We start from the raw sequence: 23766 nt of genomic DNA on the forward strand, positions 1-23766 counted from the left end.
CTGCTTGCAGATTTGGTTCTTACTGATCAGGTCATATTGTTTGCTACTTGAATAAGGTCTTACTGATTGAAGTCTGACTGCTTGTAAATTAATGTATTACTGCTTAAGTTATGACTGTTTACTAATGGAGGTCGTCCTGTTAGAGGTCGCATCATTTATAAATTGTGATTGTATTGCTTTTGAACTGACTGCTCCTAAATTGATTTATCAATGCTTGACGTCTAACAGCTCGTAAATTATGGTATTTTTGGGTGTTAATCGAAGTAATCTTCCTGTAAATTGGGGCCTTATTCCATATGGTCTGCATGTTTGTAAATAAATGCCATGCTGTTTGAGGTCTGACTACCTGAAAATTGAGGTATTCCTGCTTTTCCTATTGTTCATGCTTGTTCGTCGAGGTATTACTTCTTTATATTCAGTAATTGTAAATAGAGGTTAAGCTGCTTTAGGGTTTAATGCGTGTAATTGAGCGTTTACTGCGTAAAAACTGTGAGACTTAATGGCTTGTATATAACCACTCAATACATGACATTTTGACTTTTAACGCTTCATGTCTTACTGCTTTCAAATTGAGGTTTACGAATGAGGTCTTATTGATTATCAAGTGAGGTATTACTACTCAAAGTCTGACTGCTTTAAACTTTGTTCCATGAGGTTTTACTGCTTGAGATTGCTTGGGGTCTTATTTCTTCATGTGTTACTGTTTATGCATTGAGGTCTAAGTCCATGTAAATTGAGGCCGTATTAAAGTTTCTTACTGCTTATGGTCTTAATACTTTTTAATTGAGGCCCTACTGTTAAGATTTAATCTTGTAAATTGAGGTATGAAATTGTCAAGCCTGTATGTATTTTTTGACGGCTATATGATTGAGGTCTTACTAAAATTTAATTAAGGTCACACTGCCTGTCAATTGAGGTCACACTGATTTACGACTGATTGCTTGTGAATTGTCGTCTTACAGCTTGAGTTCTTACTCCTTGTAAATCGACGTCTCACTTGCATTAAATTAAACTTTGTCAATTATTTACAATGTGCGTGAATAAGTTTGGATCATTTGCATCGAGAAACACATTTATAGTCATACAATATATTTAAGAGAGTTAGAAAAAACGTTAACGGCATCATAAATAGTGCATTCATTATTTCGTAAATCTGATGCCGTTTCTGAACTGGTAGTCATGAATGAGCGGCCTCATCGTCGTCTGTTTCATTTTTTTGATTTGATAAGCTTGTTCCTGTTTTTTTTCTTCATATAAATAGTGAATCTTTTCTTTTTGCATTTCAATGCATAATGCAATTTGTCAAAATTTATCATTTTGCTGTTGTTGTTTTTTAACATCAAACACCGAGCAACAACTGACAAATACCAATTCAAACAGAATATTGTAAATCCCAGCCTAATATGTTCATGGCTTTTCTCGCTACATCAGTTTCATTACAGATATTTACATTTTTATCAACGATAAGACTTATAATAGTTTTTGTCTTACCCTATTTAACGTTATATGCCCCTTTAGTGCATACAATGTTTGTCCGTCATGCTCAAAGAGAGAATATACTTGAATTTAATGAAACCATGTGTTAAATATACGTTTTTGCAAGACCACTCTTCCATTACACATAAGTGTATGTTTTACACATGTAAGTATCCAGTATGCAGTTCATTTTATATATTGACGCTAATACAAAACAATCCATTGTTATCCCTTTTAGTGACATGTCAATGAGTCGAAGATTTGTTTTCCTTCAATCAGTCACTAATTCTTACTGGTAATTGACTTGCTTCCTGGAAACTTAAGTATCTGGCTGAAACAAGGATAATACGTTCGTATATGAAGACCACTGTTTTAGTTCATGTCATTTGTAGAATGGGCTCACGAACATATGAACGTTATTATATACAAAGGGATGTTTGCTGACATAAAATAATATGATATAGTGTAACTCTTGATTCTGACATTATTTGTATCAATGTGAATCAATTACATCCAAGTTCTTAAACTATTTCTATGTACTTTATGCAAGTAAACATAGTGCGATAGTAATATAAACACAGAACAATTTGGATACATAGATGAAGAGCTGTATTTCTTTGCTTTTTGATTTAACAAGAGTTCGAATACAAAATACCACACTAAAACCTTACACATAATACTACATTTTAAAAAGGAAGATTATAACAGACCTCTCAACCAACATTTACACGGAATAGACTAAAATTCATTTTTCGATTGCAAAAATGCCATGATTGATGTAATTCGAAAACGGCATATATAAGTAGTTGAAGAACTGAGTTGGGTAAACCTCCTAGAACATCTTATGAATCGGTTCATTTCACTCGAGCGGGATTGGTGTCGGTAATTAAGAAGTGTTTGAGATTCAAAACACACCATGGTCTCAAACAAAACAAGTGTCGAATGGTAAACAGGTATATACCCGACCCGAATTAGTCTTATTTTTTGAAAAGCAATGCTATAAGTGTAGTTATAGTCGCATGATGTATGCAATTCTCGGGTTTTAGATAGATATGCGCACATTAAAAATAGTATTATAATTTAAGTTGAATTGATTGGTATTTTGACTAGGAAATTGTTTGCACTTTTTTCAGCAAAAAAGTGCTACTGCTTTCTTAAAAGACACTATCTTCGTGAGTGAAACAAAAATATCTGTGTTTCTAAATAAAAATAAATGTATTTCATTTAAATAATGATCACATTACCTGAATTAATTACAGAAATTTCTTGTGAAATGGGAATCTCTGTTCAGACAAAAGGGCATTAAAAGGAAAGGCCTTGGTAATTTGCCCATGACCCATAAGTTAATGTTTGATTTTCCCGAAGAAATGATATTTACGAATTGTTAAGATAGCAGGTATGTACTTGAATCTCGGCGTTATAGCAGATAAATTCACATAAATGTGTTTATTCACACTGATAATACCACTTGAACAGTCGTTATGTTATCTCTATAGTGTTATTAATTTTAACAATGTTTGTAAATAACATATATGTTAATTTGAAACACAAAACTCTAGATTGAAATTTCTACTGTAAAGACAATTTCAGTTACAACTGAAATTTATAATCTAGAGGAAGCATAATCTTCTATTTACTTATTTATATTTATTATTACTTTATTTATTTTATTTATTTTAGTCACAGTAAATACTATGTCTAGCAAATAATGAACACAGAACACAAAACAGACGCTCGGAATTTAAAAGTAAACCGACAGTTGGATAAGTGAAAATAAAAGAAAATGAACAGTTGTTTTTCTTCCAACCCGGACTGCCGTTTTACATGGATTTTAATTTTGTGTATAAAAGAAGAGACTTAATTGATACTAGGCATCAAAAACACATTCATTTATATAACAAGGTAACGCACAAGGTAACGCGTACAGTACCAGTGATAAAATTAATAGGGTGTTTATAAACAATGTTCATACAGCTACCAATGCCAATATGAAAAGGATTACATCGTCTTTATCACTATTTGCAGATAAACTTATGATAAAGAGAATACTTAGTTGTCTTAGTTGGTTATCAATTATATTTAATTGCTGTTCGGAAGATAAAAGAACAGTCCCACTGAAAGCAACCATTTCCATCTTATCTTCTGTTATTTTTATTGGATTCTGGAAATTGTAACCCATTAAGAAACAAAATATGTTTAAAAAGGATATCACTACCTACTTAGCTAGATAAGTATGTTTGGTTGCATCGTGCGGTCAATCATTTTCAAATTTCAAACTATTACCTAACAGTACATAACAATCCTTTAAAAACATACCTAGTTTTTTTTATATAGTATATCTATGCATTGTGCTGTTTGTGGAGTTTTGTGCTGTTGTCTCAAATTTCTCGTTGGTAATTTTTTGTTTTGTGTTTTATGTCTATAGCATAACCTGTGCCGTTAAACGGGGTTTATGTTTAAACTTTTGAGAACTGAGTTTGATTCAGTAGTTTTCCACGTAAGTATTTTCACGTCAGTATTTCAATAAAATCCTAGTCCTATGCATTCACAAACTGCTGATTTTATGACGTATAGTTTAACTTTAAACGCTGCAAACACATGTTTGTCTTTCATTGTTAGTAAGAATGCCTATTGAATACGTTCAATTCATGTTCTAAGTTAATGCCATTATGAAGATATTACATACAATCATCCAATTTTAATATTTGTAAGAAACACATCAGTTGAATGGAAGATCTATTTCTTATTTTGATTACATATTAAGTATGACACCGATCCTTACTGGTTACTAGCGGAGAAGGCCGGCTGGTTCCGATCAGTTCGTATGTATGGCCACTGCTGCTGATATCACATAAATGGGCAAGGAGAGCAGGGAAATGGTTACGGCTTACCCTCAATGTAGTCGAGTAACATTTTCTTATAATGTTCATTTTAAACGTTCTTCTAGCAATAGAAGAATTTAAGAATATCTTTTGGAGGTGTAAATAATATAATTGTCTAAGTTGAACATAAAAACCCTCACATAGTGAAACAATTTTAATATTTAAGTCACGAGTATGAATCCTTGTAATATAGTTTAATCATGTTGGTGATATGTCATAGTAGCTTAACGCGATACCACTTGATAATGTAATGATGTTTCGAAGGCTTAACACACCAAAGAATCTAACGCAGTAAAATAAATAGGCTAAGGGTACAACATAACATTACGACTTAAAAACGTGGTTGTGTTTCCATAAAACACTATTTATGTTACATTGCCAGCTCATAAGTGAACTTATTTGACAGACAATGAAACTGCAGACAAAACAAATCGGAACACTTCGTCCGTGAATACATAACAGTTACTGCACACCAGGTGCACTCCTTGAAAACAACAAAAGATTCATTAACAAATAAAGCTTTTATGCAGACAGATAATCAGCAGTGTTGCAAATTGGGACCTAGACCGAAATGTAAATAACAATATATTTTGTTTTTATAAAATGTGTTTCATGCATACTTACTGGTAAAATGTAAACAGTGTTCGTTTCCCTCACTTGTCTTTTGTTCTGGGTTAATGATTAGAAATATTATATCACTGAATAGAAGCAAAGAAGCGATTAGATTAACCGAATTTGTTTGAACAGCTTAGCTCCTGTTGTGTTTCTAATTAAAATATATATTTATATTATTTAGTTTTGCATTTTTATGCACTGAAGATAATTGCTTTATATATCTGCAAAACTCTCGTTGTTTCTATCTCACTCGATTTGCGTTGAGCGAAATATATAGGGGTGGTTTTATTATAAACTTACACAAATGTAAACCAAAACATTATCAAGATAGATTATGCGGTTACAACTGAATCATTGTTCATGTAACAAGAAACAGAGCACACTAACTATGCAACTATCTTAAGAGTGTCGACGTCCTTGGATAGTCCAATGGCGTCGTAAACAAACGTGCATACACCAAAACACAAAAAGAAACCTTACAAAATTACTTACGAGTTCTGTGATAAAACAATTACATAGATCTTAACAAGTGGTTATTGCTATTTTATTTTAGAAAGTACTATTTATGTAACAGTAATACTGAAGTATAATATGAATACTGCGGTTTGTTTTTTTCAAAGCAGGTTTTGGATTGGTTGTTTTTAGACTGAGCACCAAAAACAACAGTAAATATTATGAATCGGTTCGTTTCACTTGAGCGAGAAGTATGTGGGCAATTGATGTTTGTTATGTGAATATGTGATACCAATAAACAGACATTGGTAATGAAAAACAATTACTGAATACGGGTAAAAAGAGGTTTATAAATAATAGAAAGCTATTCCCGTAGCCTAATACATTTAATGAAATGGTAAGGATTACACATTTAGTTATACATATTTTGAAAAATTGTAAATTAAATAACATTTGTACTCATAAAAATGATAGTAGGGATATAGAGGGATTTTGTTTGAGGGCGGGATGGGGGTGTCTCTTTTACTCCTGAATTGACCTTGTACTCCAAACAAAAGAGCTTTATATCGTAGATTTATCAATATTGTCTACAATCTGTATGGGAAAAAGGACTTCCTGTGAATGTGTGTGCCCGTAAATAAAGTTTAAGAAACGTCTTGAAAAAATGTTAAATTTCTTCAGACCAAAGAGCTTAATATTCCTTGCTTTGCCCCAGGGTATAAAGGCTATTATTAAGTATATCAGATGAAGTCATATCTAAACAGAATAGAACAGAGCATTTTTATACCAAACTTTCATAGACTGGTGCGACTTAAAAATGTACATAATTGACACATAATAAACACTCATAAATGTATAAGAATAAGCTTTAAAAAATCGAAATAACGAGCAAAAACATAATTACATGTTAACTCAATTGTTGCAGACGGGTATAATCTTTCTATTATGCACTACAAACATCATACCCTTTCATGTGTGTCTTCTATTCTGTACGCAGGGTTTGTGGAATTATTGATTCGATTTTTGAAGGTTATTGTCCAACAACCACTTCCCGATTTATTTCTGATAGAACTGTCACCCCAAAAAGGTCAGTTAGTTTCCCGGTCATCTTTAGTTCATTTTTCAGAAAGATTTTACAACGCCAGTTATTGGACCTATGGAACACTCGTGAGCGATCATGGCTCTCCAAAATGATGATTGGTTGCAAATGTAGCCAATTAAAAAACCGTGTTTCTGTTGTAAGAACATTCCCCAGTAAAGCAACAAATAGGCAAACTCGACCATGATAGTTATCGTGTAATCGTTTATGCCTCAAAAGAAATATACTAAATTTAGTGCGCAGATATGTAAGTATTACTGCGCTCAGCTAACACAACAGTTTGCATAGTAAATTGATTATATGAGAGATTTTTTCTCCTAAAAAAGGCATCGTTTCGTTAGAATTTCAGGTAAAGAAATATATATTATTCCAGAAAACGGGTCATATTTAAATGAATGCGTTCATATATATCAAAACTTTCAAACTATATATTAATTCGCTTTTTGTACAAATCCAAAACACTTGTATAAAAACAATTTTATAATAGAATTATGAACAACTACCATACATGCAGACATTGTGGTTAAGTGTAAGTAAATGTCTACATAAGTGAAGGACAGTTTCCATATTAGGGGTCGTAGCAATATAACAAAATTATTGTGTAACACTACCGTACAGGTCGGTATTGTAGTGTAATGTGAGTTCATTCCAAAAACATAGACAGAAGTGAATACGTACGCAATAACATATTTGGTATTTCTAAAGTCATTCGATTTAAATATAAAATTTTGTAGATAACAAGCACTTAGTAACCTATTAAATAGAGTCTTTGTAGAACGAACCGATGATGGCATGAACCTATTTTTCATTAAGTACATTTTAAAACTGGTTCCGTAGCTCCATTCATTTCATAGAACATGATAGCTTGTTTTTAGTTTTAGTTTTTCCTGCAGCTATCATACTATCAGCCAAAAAAAACGTCAAAATTAATTGAAAATTATTTCCCATGGAAGCAATAGTTCTATTGCTCCCGGATTTGCAGTATTAAATCAATTTCCGTGTTTTTCAAGTTATTGAACTTATTTCCTCGTTTCAGCCATTGTTGTATGCATTTGAGAGAAATAAGGAAGCAGACATTAAGCTTTGATTCGAACTACACTTATCGTACTAACTCTCCGGGTTATGTCATGTGTTGATATCTTTTGTTATAACTATTTTTAACAATTTATATTCACAATGAGAAGGGTTAATGTAGCTTGGTATTCTAAACATAATGTTAAGAAAATAATAAAACGCCTTAATCATTTTCTTACTTGTTGATGAATTCCTATTTTAAAGGTTATTTCAAGAATCTATTTTATGTTTCATCTTTGACATGATATGGTGTAACTGTAATAGTGTATGGTTTAACGTTATTGTGTATGTGTTTTGTGTTCTATGTCATTGGCGTTTACCCATTGCTATTAAACCGGGTTTATGTTTAAACTTTTTGCTACTGAGCTTGTTTCTGTAGTTTTCCACATAAATATTAACTGTTATGGTTTATGCTTCACTGTTATAGTTTATACCTCACTGTTATAGTTTATGCCTCACTGTTATAGGTTATCGTTTAACTGTTATAGTTTATGCTTCACTGTTATAGTTAATGCTTTACTGTTAAAGTTTATGCTTCACTGTTATAGTTAATGCTTTTCTGTTATAGTTTATGCCTCATTTTTATAGGTTATGGTTTAACTGTTATAGTTTATGCTTCACTGTTATAGTTTATTGTTAACTGTTATATTTTATGGTTTTACTGTAATTGTTTATGGTGTAACTGCTATATTTTATGGTTTAACTGTTATAGTTTATGCTTCACTGTCATTGTTAATGCTTCATTGTTATGGTGTATTGTTTAACTGCTATAAATATAGGTCTTATCTACTGTTTATCAGGTATGATAGGTACTTTCCAATATATGACGCTTTTAACGGAATTAAACCGTTAAAGTTACTAAATTATTGATAATCATCGTGATGAGTTTGGTCGTTTTCATGGAGAGTTTCATATAAAGTCATACAGTATATTTACGAGTATCTTAATTGACTTATCATTGACGCACAAATAACATGTACATTTATTGCTTACATTTATGACAATGACAATGACCTTTTAAAGGCCAACGGTCAATTACAATATACAGATATAAAGTATAAATTTATAATTTACAATTGTGTGCAACAGTTCAATAAAACATTAAGAAACAAATATAAAGTAATATGCTTATAATATGGATAGTGATTTTAAAATTTCATTTGTTAAGTCTTACTTTTCTTTTATTAATTGCATGGTACAAATATGTAGAGGCACCTTTAATTTCAGCAACATTAGATGATAACATGATTAAATTTTAGGATTTATATTATATTTCTGTTGAACACATTAGGATCGCAGAAATAAGTAAACGAAATATTGGTGTTATATTTATAGTTGCATTCATCATTTAAAGGGACTCGTTCACAGATTTTATAAAACTTCAATGGGTTCCTTTAATGGATATATCTTTGGTGTGTCATGGTCAAAATAAGACGATGAATATTTTGATGTAAAAATAAAGTATGTTTCTCGCGAAAGCTTCTGACAAAAAATGATCTGCTATAGCTTTTTCTACTTCCTATTAATTTGTGTATGCAGTATACTCGTTCATTTCACGTTTTAGGAATAATCCAAAAGTGTATACAAAGTCATCCATTTCTATTCTTTAAGGGACTTCAAAAATGAGTCAACCAGCTTTATCAATTCAACCACACAACATTCCTTACATGCAAATAGGTTGTCCTCTGAAGACGGAAATGACCGGTTACGAAAATGATCAATCATATGTTTATATCACTGCTGCAGACGACACTTCATAACGGAGAGCACAGTTCCAGTTACACATTTCAGCCTAAGTATAATTAGTTCACCCTTAGTTCATAGCTTTGAACTCTATGTAAGCGTATTCAGTTGTACTTTGTTGATATCTTCGTCTATCATGTAGTAAACATTCTCACAATCAAACATATATGTTCAAGGTTTTATAGTTCATGTCATCAGCAAAACATAAGGATATGGAAATTAGGTTGATTGTTTTTCAATATTGAATATTATTACAAAATGATACTGCTTATGTTTACGATAATACAATGAACAAACGAGGCAATCACAGAAGTCAAACTTAGACCTTGTTTAGAGACACAAGGCAAGGACGAGTGTTATCAATGTGATCTATGTTGTTTTTATATGTTTGTTATCATTATTTCATGTAAGTAAACATGTTAGTATAGTTTTATAAAAACTAGACACTCTAATACAAATGTAAAAAGAGTTTACTAGATTATTTTTATCATATAAGGAGATTTCGAAGACATAACACATAACCATAGAATCAAATATTAAATATTCTACAGGTAAAACACTATTAAACAAAAACCGTTTGCGTGATATTTGGAAACTTAAACAGCCAATAAAACCTATATTACTTCAGCGAGCATTGTGTCGAAGTTTGATATTCAAATAAACATCAGAAATAACAATTGTTGTGTTAAGGACAGTTGCAGGCAAAACTCAATAACATGTCCGGACAACGCAGTGGTAAGCACATTTGCTTTTAACTAAGGCGTACCGGTTTTGATTACCGGCCTAGGCGTATGAGGGTTTGTTTTGTGGTCGCTAAACCGGACAAGTGTTGTTTTTTCGGTTACTCATAAGCATATACACCGTTCTTCTTAAGTGTTGTAACACATATATAGTTTAAACCTAACTTAAATTCGAATGTTTTATGTTCATGGCATAACAATGATAAATGAGTGGTAATAGTTACATGTATATATTCAATACTTGAGAATTCAATAAACTTGTGCACAAGAAACTTGCAAGATAATTTGAATTGATTCATGTTGAATATTCCAATATAACATGTTTACGAAACAATCACATGTATAAAATGTATAAAATCTTGGACCAAAAAAAACCTTTTGCATCTGTTGTTCATTTTCCTTTCACCTTTCTCTTAAGACACAACTTTTGGTACCGACAATACTGCTTACAGGCTGCAAGGAATATCTTATAGCATATATGTATGTGTTTGTCAGTTGAGTCAATATCTTATCCGTTATTCGATTTAACATTTTATAGAAACATATGTGTCAGTGCAAAGTGCTCTGTCAATATCAAATTCATTTATTTAGTAAAAAAGCGAAATGTACACGATACATAGCTCTTACATTTTAATTAAACTTTCGTTAGCGACATGTCGTAAAGGGTTCAATGAGAACTGTCAAAATATAATGCGCGTTATCGGAATTTTTTTTTGTTAACAATAAGCATGATTATAAGTTATAGACTATAATGCCGTTTTTAGCAGGAATACATTAGTATACTTTCTTTAACAGGGACGTAACTCGTATTAACATCTTTAGTAATATCGTTGGAGTTATGTCATGATAACGTTTGTTTTGTGACGTCATTCCACATGTTTTCACTTCGGAACAAAATGGCACCCGCCAACCCGTTAAACCCTTGTATTTGATAGAAGACATTCCAGGATAAGTGCGAAATTCTCTTCAGACACAAGATCTTAAAATCCAACGCATTTGATAATTTGACAGATTCAAATGGTATACATTTTATTCCACGAATGAAATGATATTTAAAACTATTATGACAACATGCCTCTTCTTGAAACCTGACATATTTCCAGATAAATAAATCCTCTCATAAATAGGGTGTTTCCTCTCACTAATGAGATCAATTTCAGAGTTGTTATGTAATCTAAGTTATGGTTTCGGTAATTTTATTTATGTTTGTATATTTAATACATGAATATAAATTTAAAACCCCATTAATAAATGGATTTCATGTACAATGGTATTTACTTATTTTAGTGTGAAAATGTGCATTTATGTCTTCAACTGTAGTGGTACATTCTAATGAGTGCTTTTGCAACCTTGAAAGCTAGAGATCAGTAAACATTGTTTATAGTCTAAGTGAATAGTATTTACATGTCTTTAATTGACTGTGATTTAGCTTATATCTATATATACTACTACACAGATATTGAATACTTTCCTTTAAGGATTAGGAGGAAATATCTGCAAACAACCAATTACAATTATGCTCTTTATTGTTTATACTGAACAATTTAACCATATAAAAGTCTAGTTGAAGTAATAAATTGTAATGGATTTCAGAGAGGTTCAATAAGTGTGACATTCAATTTGTAACCAAGAATTAGTTTACGCTAGAGTGCAACGCCACACAAGATAACAAGCTTCGTTTTCATGAACGTCTCCTAAAAAACTTGTTTTCTATCATAATTTTTAATCCACAGTGCATTTGTATCAAAGAAAGAATAAACACAAGAAAGAGAACGGATCCTCGGCATTGAATCATCAGTAAACGTAATGAAAAGAAACAGCAATGAACGATTTTGGTTTATTTTATACTGCTTTCAATATAGTAAGTGTTGCTGAAAGATCAAATCTCCAGAGAAAGAGCCTTAATTGTAAAAAGAAAAAAAAACGCACACAGGTCTTTTTTAAATCAAGAGCTAATTTTACTTTATGAAATCATTAATATTTATATTGATTTTAGAGACTTATGGCTTTTATTTTTTCACATGAATAGTTTCACCTGACAATGCGTATGTTGACTAAGCGTTTAATCGGAAATTAGCAAGAACGACGAATACCTAACAAGAAATGAAGGTGAAAATGATTCCGCACTTGCAAGCAAGGTGCCTCATTAAAGTGATTTTCCCAAAGACAAGCATCATTTGAACAGAATGAATATAATGCATGATTAGCCTCATATCAACGTGCAAGCAGGTGAGGCATTTGGATTTCAATTCGAAATGATATGAATATTCGATATGTAATGTTGTAGTTTTTTTTAGTTTTTTTTTGTTGGTGAATTTCTGAGTCAGTGCAGCTTTTGGAAAGAAATATGTAAATCATGCACAGTGTTATAACGTAACGCAATGTTTGACTAAACATGAGTTATTTTTCGATACAGAAATGTTTTCACCCATTACAAAGTAACGAAAGGCCATGAGCTTTATTATTAGATTTATTGAAAGGTGTCAATATATATTACCAACAGGAACTGCGTTCTGGAAAAACAATAATTTAGACTATAACAACCGACCGTGATTGTAGTAAGCCAGCTTGCTTGGGGCTTGCAACTCGGCGCTCTTACAAAATATAAAAATATAAACTTCAAAATAGCATGATTAAAGTTAACATGCAATGAAAGCGTCATTAAAATTTGCTTTAATAAAAAGTGTTAATTCATCGCTTTACGTTTCATTGATATGTGGAAGCCTTAGCAAAGCATTAAATCTAACGCATTATTATAATTGGCTAATGGGACAAAATAATATGGTGCGTAAGAGATTATTGCTGTTGTTTATTCCTTAAAATACTATTTTGTAATATAATCATGAGTGAGCATATTTTACAGGAAATGAATGAAAACATTAAGGTTTTGATTTCTTTTGTACTGCTAGTAACTGCTAGCAAGGTGTTTCACTTGAATATTTATATGAAAAACTACAGAATCAAGCTCAGTAGTTAAACGTTTGAAGTCAAGGTCAGAAACATTCACAAACAAAGCATTTGAACAGACGGTGACTGAGCACTGTTTACAATTAATACCAAGACCGAAGTGTAAATGACGATGCATGTTGTTCTTAAATCTGTGTTTTATGCATTCTTACTGATAAAATATGAACGGTGATTTTTCTTAGCTGTCTTTGGTAACAAAAAACGACCCAAAGAAGCCACTTTCTAAATAGATTTTCCTTCTGAGCTTGGCAACATTTTGCAATTGAGGGTTCTTTAAATCTTACTTGTTTTGCAGTTCGTTGCTCTCAAGAAAAGTGCTTACGAAATCTCCTAAACCCTCGTAGTTCATCTCTGACTGTTCCTTTAGCAATATAAATATACACAGAAGAAGAAAAACATGATCTACTGTCTGTTCACACACTGCCGGACTTCGCCTGGTAATGATAGAAGAAGAAGAAGAAGAAGATGATGATGATTTTATTTCATTTCAAACATTCAAAATACATGGTTTCAATGAAATACGTCGATGACCCTTGATCATTGCAAAAGCTGATACATATTCATACATATATTTATATGGCGATCACAGTCAATAGTTTAAATGTAAAAACATTAGTATTCGAGCATGTATAGCACATAGATAAACTATACACACAAAGAAATGAAAGTAATATGCGTTTAAATTCAAGGCTTAAACTCTTTATAAATTATTACGCTACCTAGTTACCTCTCTCCTTATTCCAAAAGCTCTAAATACAAAAACTGCAAGAGTTTTAACTACATTAACATTCTTCGACATAAAAAGCGCAATTGTTTTATACATGCTTGGATGACGGCGATAGTATCGAGGTAAGTATCTTTGTCTAATATCTGTATACATGTTACATTCAAAAAGAAAGTGGAATTCATTTTCTAAAATGTTACAAGATGGGCATATCCTATTATCAATATCTGTACGGTTCCATCGACCTGTTTCAATACTTAATCTATGAGATGATAACCTCAATTTGCTGAGAGCAATCCTATATTTTTCAATATTAACGCATTTTAAATAAAACTGAAAATCAAAGCCAAATATATTTCTATAAAACAATGCCCTAGAAGATTCAGTGAGCCTACTACGAAGGTTTTGAACACAATTATCCGTCTTTGTTTAAAAAGTGATAGAAAACTCGTGTAATCTCCTACACCTTGTACTAACCAGCCATGATTGAAACCCAATGAGCTTAGAACACTTTTAACCTGTGTTGCCCAGTTATGTTTTAAGGGACGAATTTCAATATCATCTAACATGAGTTTATAAATAAGATTAATGTATTTGTGTTCCGGAGAACAAATAACCTTAAACCAGTACTTAATCATGCTTATAGTGCTGTGTGTCTGAATATCTAGTCTACCGGTCTCTGCTGGGATAATATCATTTTGTGTACTAGTTTTCACAGATAGTATATATTTGATAAATTGAGTATGTATCCTTTCTATATGAATTATTTTAATAGATCCCCATACGTCAGACCCATACAACAAAATTGGCTTAATAAGTTTATCGAAGAGCTCAATTTATGTTATGGAGTAATATTAACGAATTCATTTAAGTATTTTCTTAATTTGTATATCGCATTTTGCGCTTGACCAGCTAAGGTTTTTATGGCCTGCATAAACGATCCTCCTGTTGTAAAAACTATTCCTAAGTACGTAAAATTATTAACAATTTCAATGGTGGCATCGTCATATAAAAACTCCAGATCACTAGGCACTTTTCCACCTTTTCTAAAAATTAACACTTTTGTTATATTTATATTAACTTTTAATTTCCATTGTTTGCAGTACTCACCTAGTATATCAAGATTAAATTGGAGTTCTTCCGCAGAAATTGCAAAAAAATACAATATCGTCTGCATACATAAGTAAGAAATATTTCAATAAATTAGTATCTACCCCTTTTGCCCCCTTAAGATAAAGTGTTTCTTCCAAGTCATTAATATAAAGAGAAAACAATATTGGCAAAAGACATTCACCTTGTCGCAACCCTAGATGACTTTCGAATATAGTACCTATGTCGTTCTGAAGCTTAACTCTTGTATATTCATGACCCCGAATACCAAGTCTATTTATTTTAAACCAAAGATTTTCCCTTACAATGTAATCAAAACCTTTAGTTAAATCAATAAACATACAGAATAATTGCTTATTTTGATTAATAAAATGAGTTATTAATCCATGCAAAGCAAATATATTGTTGGTAGTTCCCATCTTAGCCCTAAATCCTGCCTAATCTACTATCGAATTATATTAAGATTATTTAAAACAAAATCACGACCTTGAAAATGAATGAGCTAAAGCATCTACGTTTAAAAACAGTGTGCTCTTTATCATTTTCAAACATTCAAGTATACTTGTATATAGATGTACAAATTCTACACGAACTATTTATTTTCAACACGTTTGTTTAACAATTCAAGTGAGTTGAACTGTTAAACATTTTGGTTCATTATCCGATACAACACCGATTCTTACTGGTAACTACCATGTGCCCTTCAAAAAGAAATCCCCGGCTCGTCCGAGGACCACTGGTGCAGATATAATCGGAGAAAGAGTGAAAAATCCATGTTCTGCTGCCGACCTTAAATATAATTAGGGAGCCTGTTTAAAATTTCAGAAATTTCTTCATAGCGCTGACCTGTACTATTGTGATCAACCCCAGTGGTCTAAAATTAAAAAAGCCCTTTTTGGGCACAGCGCATGGGCCAAACTGACAATGAAGTTTGGCGACGAATGGCTACACAAAACATAAATAAATAAAAACGCGGTAAACAAAAAGCACACGCATCAAAGTAGCTTTATGAATAAATGATGAGATTTTCGCATTGAAACGGTCAGTGTAACACGAGTGTAATGGAACACAACTTTACTGCGGGCTGAAAGATATAGGAGTAAGGATTGGAATAATTAATTAAGCCCTGAAACAATGAGTCATACTTGAATAAAAAAGCAAAACCTATACGTGTTTTGTGGTTTATAAGATATTTCAATCAAACAAAAGGCGAAGTCTTTCAGCCTGACCATAAAAACTCTTTCAAAAGTGCCGGCGTTCGTGGATAGTCCGTTGATGTCGTAAAATAACCGGACATCCCACAAAAACACAGCATATAACCGAACTAGATTCATTTTCTAAATGGAAATAATAAAACAGCTTTTAAAACAATTCTTACAGATAATATTAGTTACGTCATAAGAATAAAGTATATGATCAATTTGAATTCAATATTGAGCTTAATTGAAATCAGATTGACTAAAGTTTGTTTAAAGACTGAGTAACAACACGGTGAAAATTATGATTAAAGTTTGTTTAAACACTGAGTCACAATACAGTGAAAATTATCAGTAAAGATTTTTTTAAACACTGAATGACAACACAGAGAGTATAATGAATAGGTGTATGTCACGTTAATGTCGGATATTGGTTCGTTATATGTGATACCAACGCACAGAATGGTTATGGAAAAATCGTGGCATGATACATTTACATGAGGATTTGAAATTTTACATTCGAATAAACTTATGAATAAGATAACATTTTACTGGTACGAATTAACACCATTAAAACATGGGTGAAAGAGTTCGTCTTGCATATGACGATGGTTCTTTTCGGGGGGGGGGGGGGGGGGGGGGGTCTACTCCTGAAGTGACATTGTACTTCATCTATAATAACTCTCATACACTGTGTTTTAATTTTCACTGAAAGCTTCACTGTCGAGTTCGTATAGAACCTTAATAGTGCTGATAATTTAATAAATGGTTGTACATTAAATAGAACAGACAAATACGTAACATTTATATACCAGAAACGCATAGACCCGCGCGGCCGAAAATGTACAAAAATACAATTAATACCAACATGTAAAACAATCATTTAAATACAAAGAAAGCAACATGTTTATTGGATGCAAGGGTTACAAACGGATTTCAACTGGCTAGCATGTGCTACACACATAATTTTCCTTCATGTATGTTGCATGTTCTTAACCACTTGTGCAAGCATCGATAAAATATTTGACGCTAATCGATTTACAACCAAGTTCCAAATTTATTTCTTATGGACTGGTCCGTTAGTTTAGTTGAAACGACATCTTAGCTTTATTTTACAGACACATTTTACTATGTCAGTAATTGTATCTATTGAACAATCTTGAGCGATTACAGATCTCCACAATCACGATTTACAGCACAGTCAATTGCCAATATAGCCATTAAAAGACGAGTTTCTGATATAGAAATAATCCCCAATAGTGTATCAAAGTATCAATCTCGCCCACGACAGTGATCGTGTATGTAACAAAAGACATTTACTACATTTAGTGTACAAATTGGTCATTATTATTGTTATCAGCTCCCACAGTATTATGAACAGTAATTTGATTTATGAGATGTTTTATTCACGTCAATGTCGCAGTACGAACCAATGCGTGCTCAAACAAGAAAGTTAGAAATGTACGTATCGAACATGAGTAAATCAGCAGCACTTTCTACTGGAATTGATATGATTCATTTGATAACTTGGCCAAGTACTGCAGTTGAATGTACGTCAAAATTAAGCTTATATTGTCGGAAACGGCAAGACGGTAGACGGGACAGATATTCATTTCCTATTGTTACACTTACAGCTATTTGCTCACCCCTAGGGATATAATAAAAAGGGGTTAACATATCCTGTTCACCACATGCTTTAAAAGTACGTCTTATTAAGAAGATACGTGTTTGTTTTAGAAGGATATCAATTCTAATTCATTGCGTAAGCATTAAAACTGATTTGTGCTTTTTTGGTAATTACAATATGAAATAATACTTAAGTCCCACTGTTTTTTTATCGTTTAAACAGAATCACAATGACGGAATCGATTGAAGATTGTGTAAAAAAATGCTAAAATGTCGTGAAGGTGTTCTGGAAATGGCGTCGATATTTTGTTTAAGCTATATGCACACTGCCTTTTGATATTGATAGCAAAACCGGCAAAATTTAAAAGGGTGACTAAAATCAAAACTTGGATTGTCTGTTTTAACACAATGAGAAATCTTATATATCTTCATGGTACATTAATATAAAACACCAGAAAGATTATACAACACAGAAGTTTCGTGACCATTACCTAACCTTCAACTATATATCTATGGTTGGGATATGCTAGCAACCTGTTTGTTGTGTATTGCTTCTGGAATAAGTAGTATTATCACATTTAGAAATATAAGATGTCTAAAACAACATATATTCTACGAAACATTTGTAGAGTCTGCTCTGGTTACAATATGATTTTTTCAAACTAATTGATTCTACTATTAGTGTATATACAAGTGCGAACCTACGCAAGCACAAACTTGTGCCATTTTTTATATAAATTGTTTAGGTTTACAACGAAGCAAAAACACCTCTTCCATAATTATTATTGTTACTTTCAATGCATATTGTTGTGCTTGCAATGTACACTTTCAATTCCTTTTTTTAAGATAATGCGTAGATGAACATATTACATACAAACAACCAATTTCATTATGTTGTACGGAAACGTCAGTTGAATCTAGCAATTGTATTATTTTAGTTCTTTATATACACATTCACTTCTTCATACTGTTAACTTAATCGTGTCCAAGATACGGAAAAGGTCGGCTGGTTCCAGGATAACTACGTTTGTTTAGACCACTGCTGCTGACAAGACATACACATTGAAGGGGACAAAGTGTCGGTTACACTGTGTACATGCATGAACATTTTCTGATGATGAGTTCATAACAGTGCTTTAATGGTGTACACTAATTATGTTTAAAAGGAAGTGGACAAGCCCGAGGCTATTGTCATAAGGGGGTTCATAAATAAATTGGTAGATATGCAACATTTAGAAATACAGAATGTTATTATTTTAGTATTTTATTAACGATCTTTTGATAAAAATTGGAAAATTATATTGTTATTGTATGTATAATAATGTGTTCAAGAGCTTTTTTAGTAATTGTTTCAATTGATTTACGATCCAATGCCATTAAGCCTGCTTAGATTTATTGCCGGTATTTTTACTTAAAATACATTTATGTATCATTGTCAGATCATAAGTTTGCTTATTTGACAAGCAATGAACTCACATAAAATGTAGGTTCTGATTTCTTCTTTTATTACAAGACAGTTACTGCACATAAAGTGTTCTATTTGAAGAGAACTTCAAAACCGTTCACAGACAAAGCCTTTGAACAGACGGAAACTGAGCAGTTTTGCAATTTATACCCAGACCGAAGTGATAATCGCGATGCATTTTGTACGTAAATCTGTGTTTTATGTAAATAGACTGTTTAAATGTGAACGGTGTTTTGAAACGACTTACTAAAAAGCTGTTATCGCCTGGCATGTGCAGTGTTTGCAACTGAAGGATATTTTATTAAACTAAGTTTTGCAATTCGTTGCTTAATTGCTTAATATATTTAGGAAACTGTAGTTATTCCTCTCTATCTGGTTTTCCGTTGGGCAGAATTTATATGGGGCTGGGTCTGATTTTCTTTGATAATAACAAATATGCGTAGAAGTAGACCAAGAAACTGAGAACATTGATTCGACGTTAACAACAGATTCAACGTCCATGTAATAGATAAAAGAGCTTACATGTTATGCTTTTGAACCGAACAGAACGATGAATTGTCTTTTAAAGTAAATATATTTTTCAAAGTATGACCATATAACCGATAATTGCAATTGGGTGTAATTTCTACCGGACGTTTTGTGCTTATTAAAGCTCAACTCTGTTCAACAACTTTGTTGGACAATTCAAATGTAATGACGCGTTTAGATATTTTCGTGTGTTATCCAATCAAACACCGATTTTAACTGGGTATGTATGTGTGTCCTTAAAACGTAAATGACCGGCTGGTCCAAATACCACTGCTGCAGACGACACGTAATCCAAAAAAAAAGAATTCCGGTTCTATGGCCGACCCAAAATATAATTTGCAAAGAAATGATAGTAGGAGATAGTAGGAGGATTTTTCCGCGGGGATTACGTCCTATATTCGTGAAATGACCTTAATGACCAATGAAATCATATATTTCGTTTATTGTTATAATTCAGTCAATGCCGTGTGTCATCTTTATGAAATTCCAAGAGTTTGTATGTGTATGTGAATGTTATTAAATTAATTCAGTTGCAGAAACTTCCTAACAAGTGACATTTACTTGAAATTTGGTAGTATTACTGATATGTTATCATACAATGTCTGTTTATTGTCAGTAATGTCGAGTTGGTATAATATCTGATTAGAGCTGTTCATTTTATATGAGAGTGCACATTTCTATAGCAGAATTGCAAAGATCCGTGCAGCAGAATAGTGTACTTAATGGCGAAAAATACAAACATTAAAAGATGTATAACAATATTTTTATGTGTAATACAATCAAGTGCTGCAGAAGGATTCCAATTGTCACACACTACACACATATAAAATCCCTTCGTGATTGTTGCCTGTTTTCTACCACTGACCTGTGCCAGCATAAATACGATATATGACGCGAATTGCATTACAACCATTTTCCACATTTAGTTCTTATTGGCTGGTCCTTATTTTTTGTAGACCCGACAGCTTAGCCATATTTTGCAGAGACAGTAACTATGTCAGTAATTGTATATATGATGATTTACAGCGAAAGAAATAGCCAATACTGCCATTTAAAGCCATGTTTCTGATATAAGAACATTCCCCAATGAAACATGTAATATCAATCACGCCCCCGACAGAAATCCTGTATGTAACAAAAGACATTTACTTAAATTATTGTACAAATTCGTCAGTATTACTGCGAATAACTCGCGCAGCCATTTGCATAGTAAATAGATTTTAGGAGATATTTCTTTTGTCCTCAAAATCCAAAATGCATCGTTTGTTACGTGCATATTTTGAGAATTCCCAGAATTCGTTAGGTAATATCATATATGTTTTCATATAACGCATCGTTTATGTATGAATTACATACATATCAATCATATCAAATAAACGTTGTTTGCTATACATCCGAGCCACCTGTAACGAAACAATATTACAATGGTGCTTCATACGATTATCATACATGTGGCCATTGCAATTCAGTTTAAGTAGATATCGAGAGAAACGAATAAAAAATATATGAAGTAATATTTGAATAAAATGAAACCATTGTGTAAGAAAGCTGAATTTTCAACCAAACAATCAACATTTTCAACCATTGAGTAAACAAGCAGGATTTTGCAACCATTGCGTAAACAATCAGTTTTGTTCAATCATTGTGTAAGCAAGCAATATTTTTCAATCATTGTGTGAACAAGCAGTATGTTTCAATCATTGTGTAAGCAAGCAGAATTTTGCAACAATTGTGTAAACAAGCAGTATTTCTCAACCATTGTGTGAACAAGCAGAATTTTGATACCATTGTGTGAACATGAAGTATTTTACAATCATTTTGTAAGCAAGCAGAAGTTGCAACAATTATGTTCACAAGCAGAATTATATATATGAAATATTTCCGTGGACAACTGTTGGAGAATAGTTCAGAAGGTTGATCAGTTATGTCGGATTAGCAGCCTATGCTTGCTCAAACATAATTACCTTCGCCTCAGAAATGTAAGCATCAAACATGTGTAAACTACCAGCACTTTCTACAGGAACAGAGATGATTCAATTGATACCATTGCCAAATGCCGCAGTTGAAATTACGCCAGTTTTTATTCCATATTATCTGTAACGGCCAGAAGGGTGACGGGAAAGATATTCATTTTCCTATTTATGCTACTTTCAACTTTAAATATAACACTGGGGATATATGAGAATACAGTTAGCATATCCTTTCTACAACTATCCCTTAAAGTACGTCTTATGAAGAGGATACTTGTTTGTGTCAGTTGGATATAAATTGTATTTCATTGAGTGAGATGATAAGTCCCACTGAAAATAACCCTTATTCTTTTAAACATTTATGGTTTAAACTGATTCAAAATGACGTTAATTGATATTTATTTATAGAAAAGTGTTAAAATCTTGATGAAGTCAAACTGTTCCGGAGATGGCGTCATTGATAAGGTGTCCAAGCTAAATGTACGCTGACGTTTTATTTTGACAGCTAAATGGGCGGTAATTTTGAAACAGTTCAGATATCAAAATGTAAGATCTCTGTTTTAAATCAGTCAGATATCACTTACAATAAAATAGAACGCCGGAAAACATATAATACAATAACTTCGTAAACATGACCCTGCTAACATTGACATGCACACTATTTTGAATCCAACAACACTTTCAGAATAATTCTAACAAAACGTTTAGATGCTATTTTTACATAATCAAATTGAATCCAAGACTTAAGAAGGTGTTAGCGCTGGCGGAACTTTTATGAAAGCTTTTATTTTATCCAGAAGACCCAAGATTAGAGAAGATTGCCCTTATTTACCAAATAAGAACCCTGAAGATCTTTCAAACTGAATAAAATTAATTTTAATCTTTAATTGCTGCGCATTGAATAAACAGACACTTCTTAAACATTCTGAACAAATCCTGATACATACATTTTGAATCTTATTACAATGGAACTACTGGATTTAAAAAATGAAGATCTGAATATTGCATAAATTAAGTGTACGGGGGTGCTAATGAGCAAAAGCTGGTCTTTATCGGTAGAAAAATGTGCATTTTACAACAAATTACCGTGGCGTAAGCGACTGGCATTTGGTTTTACATACGCGATATCAAGGCCCGGATCATAATAATGGACGCCGGAAGACCTGAATTTGCATTCTTTATTCCCAATTAAACAATGAAAAATACAGGGACAAGTCGAGTTGTCGGATATTCAAAAATAAACCTATTTAGGGACGCAAAGCAAGGACCTATACGATAATGAACTATAGACATGAACATATTAACATCACATTTGCAAATGCATACACCAAAAAATAACTTACACCACATACATGCACTACAAACACTATTTATTTGAAAAAACTACAGAAACCAGCACAGTAGGCGAAAGTTTAAACATAAACCCCATTAAATGGCACAGGATCAACGCCAAAGACATAGAACACAAAAACAAACAATCACAAACCAAACACATGGAACAACAGACACAAATCTCCACAAACTACACAGTACATGTTTACCTTATAAAATTAAAAAAGGGATGTTTATCAAGTTCTGTTATGTACCGACTTAAAACGGTCAGTAAAATGTAAAACCATACCTTAATTAAAATTGCTTTACCGTTAAATGATGGAAGTAACCCATTGGAGTGGTCACTGGCACAAGTGTTCATTGAATTGGAGTCTACTAGAGCCTTCAGAATGATGTTATTTTTCCCGATGTGGTTCTGAACAAATGACTAATATGGATATGATTTCATTGTGTCGTGTGCAATGAATAAAGACATTTTCAACATTCTTTTATCTGATGCTCAAGTAAAACAGATGGAAATTGTCAATCTATGATTGAATAAAATATAGCGTCTGCGCCAGACCATTTACACTAAGTTTTCCGGTTTAGATAAGTTACCCCACCATTTATATGTTAAAAGTAGAAGCTACACAATCGGGATGTAAACCAATCAATGGGAATTTGCAGATAGAAATGACCTCAAAAATGTGTATTGACCCTACAATTGTACCCAATATTTATGCGAAAAGCTACAGAAACAAGCTCAGTAGCAAACAATCTAAACATA

At 32.4% G+C, this 23766-nt stretch overlaps 1 protein-coding gene across 1 annotated transcript in view; it reads left to right on the plus strand.

The window, feature by feature from the left end:
- Positions 1–23766, plus strand: part of LOC128229954 (melanopsin-like) — a 95577-nt gene that overhangs the window by 24758 nt on the left and 47053 nt on the right. The window lies entirely within an intron of this gene.

The sequence above is a fragment of the Mya arenaria genome, chromosome 4 (assembly GCF_026914265.1).
Source record: "Mya arenaria isolate MELC-2E11 chromosome 4, ASM2691426v1".
NCBI lineage: Eukaryota > Metazoa > Mollusca > Bivalvia > Myida > Myidae > Mya > Mya arenaria.